The sequence below is a fragment of the Meles meles genome, chromosome 18 (assembly GCF_922984935.1).
Source record: "Meles meles chromosome 18, mMelMel3.1 paternal haplotype, whole genome shotgun sequence".
NCBI lineage: Eukaryota > Metazoa > Chordata > Mammalia > Carnivora > Mustelidae > Meles > Meles meles.
The window spans coordinates 59,899,228-59,906,350 of record NC_060083.1 but is presented as its reverse complement, the minus strand read 5'-3'; positions in this window follow the sequence as shown (position 1 = coordinate 59,906,350).

The window sequence follows — 7,123 nt, the reverse complement described above, 5'->3', positions numbered from 1 at the left end:
CCAAAACCACAACTGTCACCACCGGACGTGGCTGAGGATGTGGATCAGGACCGGGACTTGCCTGCATTGCCGATAGAGAATGCAAAACTCTACCGCCGCTTTGGAGGCCGGCTTGTCAGTTCCTACCAAACTAACATACTTGAACCAAACAACCCAGCTGGTTGTGGCTGTTGGTCTTTATCAAAGGAGTTGAAAACTTACGTCTACACAAAAAGCTTCACAGAGATGTCTACAGGAGCTTTATTCCTAATGTCAAAACCTAAGATGTGTACATCGCGCTAAAAGATAAACTGAGGCATCATAACCATGTTAAGAGGTTAACAAAAATGTGTTTGAACCCAGCAGCATCCAATCTAGCAGGCAGAAAGGGGCTCTGAGGAGCTGTACAAAATGAAAGGCTTTTATGGGCAGCAGGAAGCAGGAACAAGGGAGCTATACCAGGCCAAGAAAAAAAGAGCAGGTTGGTTATAGCAAGGTTACTTTCCTTTAGGGAATGGCGTGGGTCCATCAAGCGATTCCTGATCGACTGGTTTAAGATTCCATTTCTGAGAGAGCTGAAACGGTAATGGTGAAGGTGACTTGGGACTCAGCAGAAAGGAATTCATTTGGGGCCTGGTCTTGTCTTGTTTTTAACAACTCAGACAAGGGAATATTATTCAGCGCTAAGAAGAAATGAGCTATCGAGCCACGAAAAGACATGGAGGAATCTTAAATGCATAGCGCTAAGTGGAAGGAGCCAGTAATGAAAAGGCTCCAGACTGTGTGTTTCCAACTAACTACATGACATTCTGGAAAAGGCAGAACTATGGAAACAGTAAAAAGATCAGAGGTTGTCGGAAGGAAGAATAAATAGGAGGGGCACAGAGGGTCTTTTGGGCGGTGAAACTACTCTGTATGTTTGCCCCAACCCGCAGAATGTACTCGAAGAGGAACCCTAATGCAAACAATGGACTCTGGACGATGGTAATTTATCAGGGGAGTGGTGGTGGATATTAAGCATGAGTAGGGGCAGGGCTATGGGACATCTCCGTACCTTCCTCTCAAGTTTTTTTCCGAACCCCAATTGCACTAGAAATTAAAGTCTATTTTTTCATCTAAAAATTAATAATAATAGTCTATTTTTTAACTCAAAAAGTAAAAAGGTTTTAAAGAAATGAGCAAAAGAGGAATCACCCAAACTTTTAAGTCAGAGTATTTCATGGAAATTGTTTCTGTATTTAAGAAAATACAGACAGTTCCCTTCTTCAGAAATAGGACTTGTAGAGAACAGTTGTCTATGTTTTACTTGCTGGGAACTAAACCAAAAGAACCCAACGAGCTGAAGTAGTTATAGTTTGATGAGACATTAACTTTTCAAACCCAGTTCTCTCTTCAGTAGTTCATCTGTCCCATTCTATGGCTGGAATCTCATCCACTTTGCCTGAGACTTCCTTTTTCTTGGAGGACCAAAAGTAACCAAGTGGACACTTAGGTGATATTGATGAGGGGGCAGAAGGCAAGCTGAGGACAAAGCATGAGGTGATCCCCTGCAGTCCCTCACCCCCAACTCGCAACTATACAATCAGCCTTCGTCACAACCCTGGTGCCCCCATTCATTCTGCCCACTGGTCCTGTCCTGTCCCAGTGCTTTAATAAAATCGCTTTTTTGCACCAAAGATGTCTCAAGAATTCTTTCTTGGCCGTTGGCTCTGGAGCTTACCAACATTCCAAAACTACAATATTATAAAGAATATTTTTTTAAATTAATTTATTTATTTTTATTTGCTTATTTACAGCATAACAGTGTTCATTGTTTTGGCATCACACTCAGTGCTCCATGCAGTACGTGCCCTCCCTATTACCCACCACCTGGTTCCTCAACCTCCCACCCCACCCCACCCCCTCCCGCCGCCCCTTCATAACCTTCTGGTTGTTTTTCAGAGTCCATAGTCTCTCATGGTTCATCTCCCCTTCCGGTTTCCCTCAACTCCCTCTCCTCTCCATCTCCCCATGTCCTCCATGTTATTTGTTATGCTCCACAAATAAGTGAGACCATATGATACTTGACTCTCTCTGCTTGACTTATTTCGCTCAGCATAATTTCTTCCAGTCCTGTCCATGTTGCTACAAAAGTTGAAGAATATTTTTTTTTTGTCAATTACAAAATGAGTGTCTCAAGGGGCTTCTGGCTGGCTTGGTTGGTAGAGCATGTCACTCTTGATCTCAGAGTCATGACTCTGAGCCCCACCCTGGGTGTAGAGTTTACTTTAAAAAAAAAAAAAAAAGGTGTTGGGGTGCCTGGGTGGCTCAGCTGGTTAAGCATCTGACTCGAAATCGGCTCAGGTCATGATCTCAGGGTCCTGGGATCGAGGCCGGCGTAGGGCTCTGTACTCAGTGTGGAGTCTGCTTGGGATTTTCTCGCTTCCTCTCCTCCCACTCCCCTGCTTGTGCTCTATTTCTCTAAAATAAATAAAATCTTAAAAAAATAAAATTTTAAAAAGGTGTCCAAAAAAAAAACAACCCAAAATGAGTGTCTCAATTTGAGGAATTAAGGAAAGATACACATATTCTAGTTAAATGATTTAATTTATAACAAAACTTGATTCAAGAACAGCAGTCACAGTTTCTAGAATCCCTCAAATCCTTGCTATCCCATTTTTGACATTTATTCAAATGAGGCATGCCTAGAAATGGGTTTAGGAGAGATCGTCATCCTTGAGGACAATTCTAAAGTCCCCTGATACCTGGGAAGTCTCAGAATAGGGGAAATTAGAGACTTTTACCTATTAAAGTCGGACATAGAGTTCTCAAGAACAATTATTTTTATTTTATTTTATTTGAGAGAGTGTGCAAATGCAGAGGGAGAGGGAGAAGCAGACTCCCTATTCACCAGGGAGCCTAATGCGGGGCTCGATCCCAGGACCCGAGATCATGACCTGAGCTGAAGGCAGACGCTTATCCAACTGAGCCACCCAGACGCCCCAGGCAGAGCAAGGATTCCAAGGATTGTGACCCTAAAGGCAATGTCTGACATTAAACCCAGGGCTAGTTCATTTCGAGACCTTTCCCTCTGTAGGCTTTTCCGTATCATTGGTGATGAGGAAGAACTATCCCAACCTTTTATAAGACTATTTTTTTAAATTTTTTTTTAAAGATTTTATTTATTTACTTGACAGAGAGAAATCACAAGAGAGGCAGGCAGAGAGAGAGGAAGGGAAGCAGGCTCTTCTCCGCTGAGCAGAGAGCCCGATGCGGGACTCGATCCCAGGGATCATGACCTGAGCCGATTTCGAGTCAGATGCTTAACCTGCTGAGCCACCCAGGCGCCCCTAAGACTATTCTTAAAATGGCTTTGGGCTTGTACACGACAGGATTCACACAGTGGGCCTGAGACCACCACCCTTGGAAGGGGCTTGCAGACCGGGTCCTTGGCAGGCATGCAGGCTCTCAGAGCATTTCTGGCCAACAGTTAACAGCTAAGCATGGCTCAGCGAGCCCAGACTTTTGGGGCAAATGACAAGGTTCCTGCTACACAAATGCACGCTTCTCTCCAGGGTCTGGCATCCCCACTTGCGCCAGGCAGAGAGCCCATAGGACTTGTGCCCAGCGCAAACCCTGGCAACTGTGTCCCTGATGGGTTCTCCTGGGCAGGAACATCGTACACGTGTGCTGCCTTTTCCATTCTGGGGGAAGAGGGAGCTCTCTGTGTGATCTCCCGGGGTGAAGGAGGACGTCAACCACCTCCTTACTGAGTTCAGTCTGGAATTTCTAATTAAGTTCTCCTTTCCGGCTTATCTCCTAACTCAGGCAAAAGACCCTGAAGGCAAAGTATCCCACAGGGGGACTGGAAATACCTCCTCAAACAATAAGGACTGCCCTGAGCCAGCAAGAGCCCACGTGATTGTCCCCAGGACAATGACCAGCCTGACCTTCACCGCCCACCTGCGTGCACCCACCCATCTTTGTCCCACACTGTCCTCATATAAACCTAGAAGGATTTTAGCACTTTGGAGACAATCGTCGAGATGCTGTCTTCCCATTGCTGGTCTCACCGAAATAGATTCCCTTCTTGTTTCTCCCCCACTCGTCTCTCTGCCTTTGGATTTTGTGAGCAGCGAGTGGCTGACCCTGGTCTGTTTGGAAAACCCCCGAACCAGGTGCTCCTGTGCCCCAGCTGCAAGCAGAGGGAGAACTTAAGGAAGCCTGTGCCTCTGGATTCCTCCAGACTCTTCCTGGGTCTTTGTCCCTATGATCCATCCTTCCCAGGTCGCCGTCATAAACCTTACCCATGGGTACACTGATAAGCTAAATCCCATGGTTCCTTCAGTAAATCTTCCAACTTACGGGTGATCCTGGGATCCCTTGAAACACAATCACTTATGCTCCCCCCAGTTTATTTTTAATTATAGTGAAACACACATAAATGTGTATCTGAACCATTTTGAAGCGTACAGTTTAGTGGCATTAAGCACACTCATGAGGTACAACCGTCACGACGCTCCCCCCGCAGGACTCTTACCTTCTCCAGAGGACACTCTATGTGTGGTCAAAAAACAAAATTCGGGCACTTGGGTGGCTCAGTTGGTTATGCAGACGTCTGCCTTTGGCTCAGGTCATGATCTCAGCGTCCTGGGATCAGTCCCACATGGGGCTCCCCATTCAGTGGGGAGTCTGCTTCTCCTCTACCCCTCTCCCCTGCTTGAGTGCACACTCGTGCGCTCTCTCTCTCTCTCTCAGATAAAGAAAATCTTTAAAAAACAAAAACAAAATTCATCTGAGTACATTTGAAGACCCACTTGGGTCTATTAAGAGACGCACGAAACAGGCAGCTTCTCACCTAGCAAGTAGAGGAGTGGAACAAAAAAGAACGATTTGTATAGGAAGGAGCGTAGGAAAAGAAAGTTATTAGAAAAAGGAAAAAATAAAGGATTCTTTGAGGCAAGATCACCTTCCCTTACAGGAAGGGCAAGGGATCTGACCCGGTATGTGTATTCCCTCATCTTCCTTTGCGGTTTGGAGAAGGCCCATGGGACAGATTACCTCCTCGATGCTGGCCAGAAAATTCCTCACTGGCCGGTTCAGGCTGCACTGCAAGGAGCAAAGGTATTAAGTCCGGATTTGGTGACTTGGTCGAAGTGATGCCATTTTGGGCCCGTGGTTTTCTTTCGAAGACACTTCCGCGTTCCTCCGCCCACCCAGGCCCTGGCGACTATTCTTTCTGTCTCCGTGAATGGGGCTGTGTTGGGTATTTGACACGCGTGGAATTGTAGCTTATCTGTTCTTTTGTGACAGGCGTGTCTCAGCGTCGTGTTTTCAAGGTTCATCCGTGTTGCAGGGGGGTCAGCACTTTGCACGGCTGAACGATACTCCACGGTATGGGCAGCCCGATTTCATTCACGTGTTCATCTGTCCGTGGAGACCTGGGTTGTTGCCACCTTTGGGCTACAGTAAATAATGCTGCTACCAACGGGTTCTACATGTGTCTGTTCCAGTTCCTGCTTTCAGCGGTGTTGGGTACACACCCAGAAATGGATATGTATGGTGTTCATATGGTAATTCTAGTTCTAGATTTTTCTGGAACCGCCCTACTATTATCCATAGAGGCTGCATGCACTATTTTCATATTCCCACCAACAGTTTTCAAGCCTTTGGGTACGGGAGAACTCTAGGGAGGGGATGGGGAGCTCTTCACACTAGTGGAGAGGACATCTGGGATTCAATCAAGGTTGTTCAAGGTCTCGACCAAATTTCAATATATACCTTATTAAATTTTATTATTTTTAAATTTTTATTTATTTATTTTAAAAAAAGATTTTATTTATTTGACAGACAGAGATCACAAGTAGGCAGACAGGCAGGCAGAGAGAAAGGAGGGGAAGCAGGCTCCCCGCCTAGCAGAAAGCCCGACGAGGGGCTCGATCCCAAGATCCTGGAACCATGACCCGAGCCGAAGGCAGAGGCTTTAACCCACTGAGCCACCCAGGCGCCCCTACCTTATTACATTTTTGATAAAAGGGCAGCACACCCATATCCACGCACACCCCCCATGTGAAACCAAGCTAAGACTTTTACTACGCACAGATATGAAGATAAAATTAGCTGACAGTGTATGAGACGAGCATAAAAACTAAACTCTTTATTTCATTGTCACATTTCCTTTTTAACTCAAATATGAAAAAAAAAGATGCAGGAGCCCACCAAAATTGACGCGATTTATAGACATTAAAAAACCGAGTGAAAGCAAAACCCCCGAAAACACAGTGTGAGTCCAGAGCTCCGAGTGAGTACGATTGCACGTATCAGTGGGACGCAGCCCGGAAGTGGTTTTCCTGACTATGTACCACACCCTGTTTCGGTTCCTTCTTGACGGGAGTTACCAGGAATCCTCCCAGTGGGATGAGATGCTGCGGCTTTCTTGGAGGGAAGTATTGTGTCACTTCCAGAAACTACTTTAGCTCTGCCAGCCTCATTCTGCAGATCTGTTATGAGCAAATGGAGCGAGAGCCCAGGAGAAGGTGGGATGTGGGAACGCAGGGCCCCGTGCGAGCTTAAATGCAAAGGAGTGTGAGCCTGGTGTGATAAGCAGCTTCATAAGACGGTTCAGAGGCTCACTGACTCCCGGTACTCACCGCGTGTAGAATATCCCATCCAGGGCTACCGACTTGCCTCCAACAAGGAGAATACAGCACAAGTATTGGGAGGCCACTTTTGAGATTAAGTTACAAAAGACCGTGACTTCTGTCTTGCTATACCATTCTCTGGCTTTTCTCACTTGCTTTCTCTGATGCAGACAGTTTCCATGTTGTGAGCTGCCCCAAGGACAGCTCCATGTCACAAGGAACAGAGAGGGTGACCTTCAGCCCACAGCCATGAGAAACGAAGACTCTTATCCAGCAGCTTGCAAGGAGCTGACTTTTGCCAACAACCGCAGGAGTGAACAGAGCAGGGGGTCTCTCCCCAGTGGAGCCCAACCCAGCCTTGTGACGGACTCTGAGCCGACAACCCGGCCTAGCCACGCCGATTCCTGACCCATGGAAACCGTGGGATGGTAAGCGTGAGTCATTTTAAGGGGCTAAGTTTTGGGGTAATCTATGATTATAATGATGGAAAACTAACACACTCAGGTAAGCAGTCGTGTATCTAA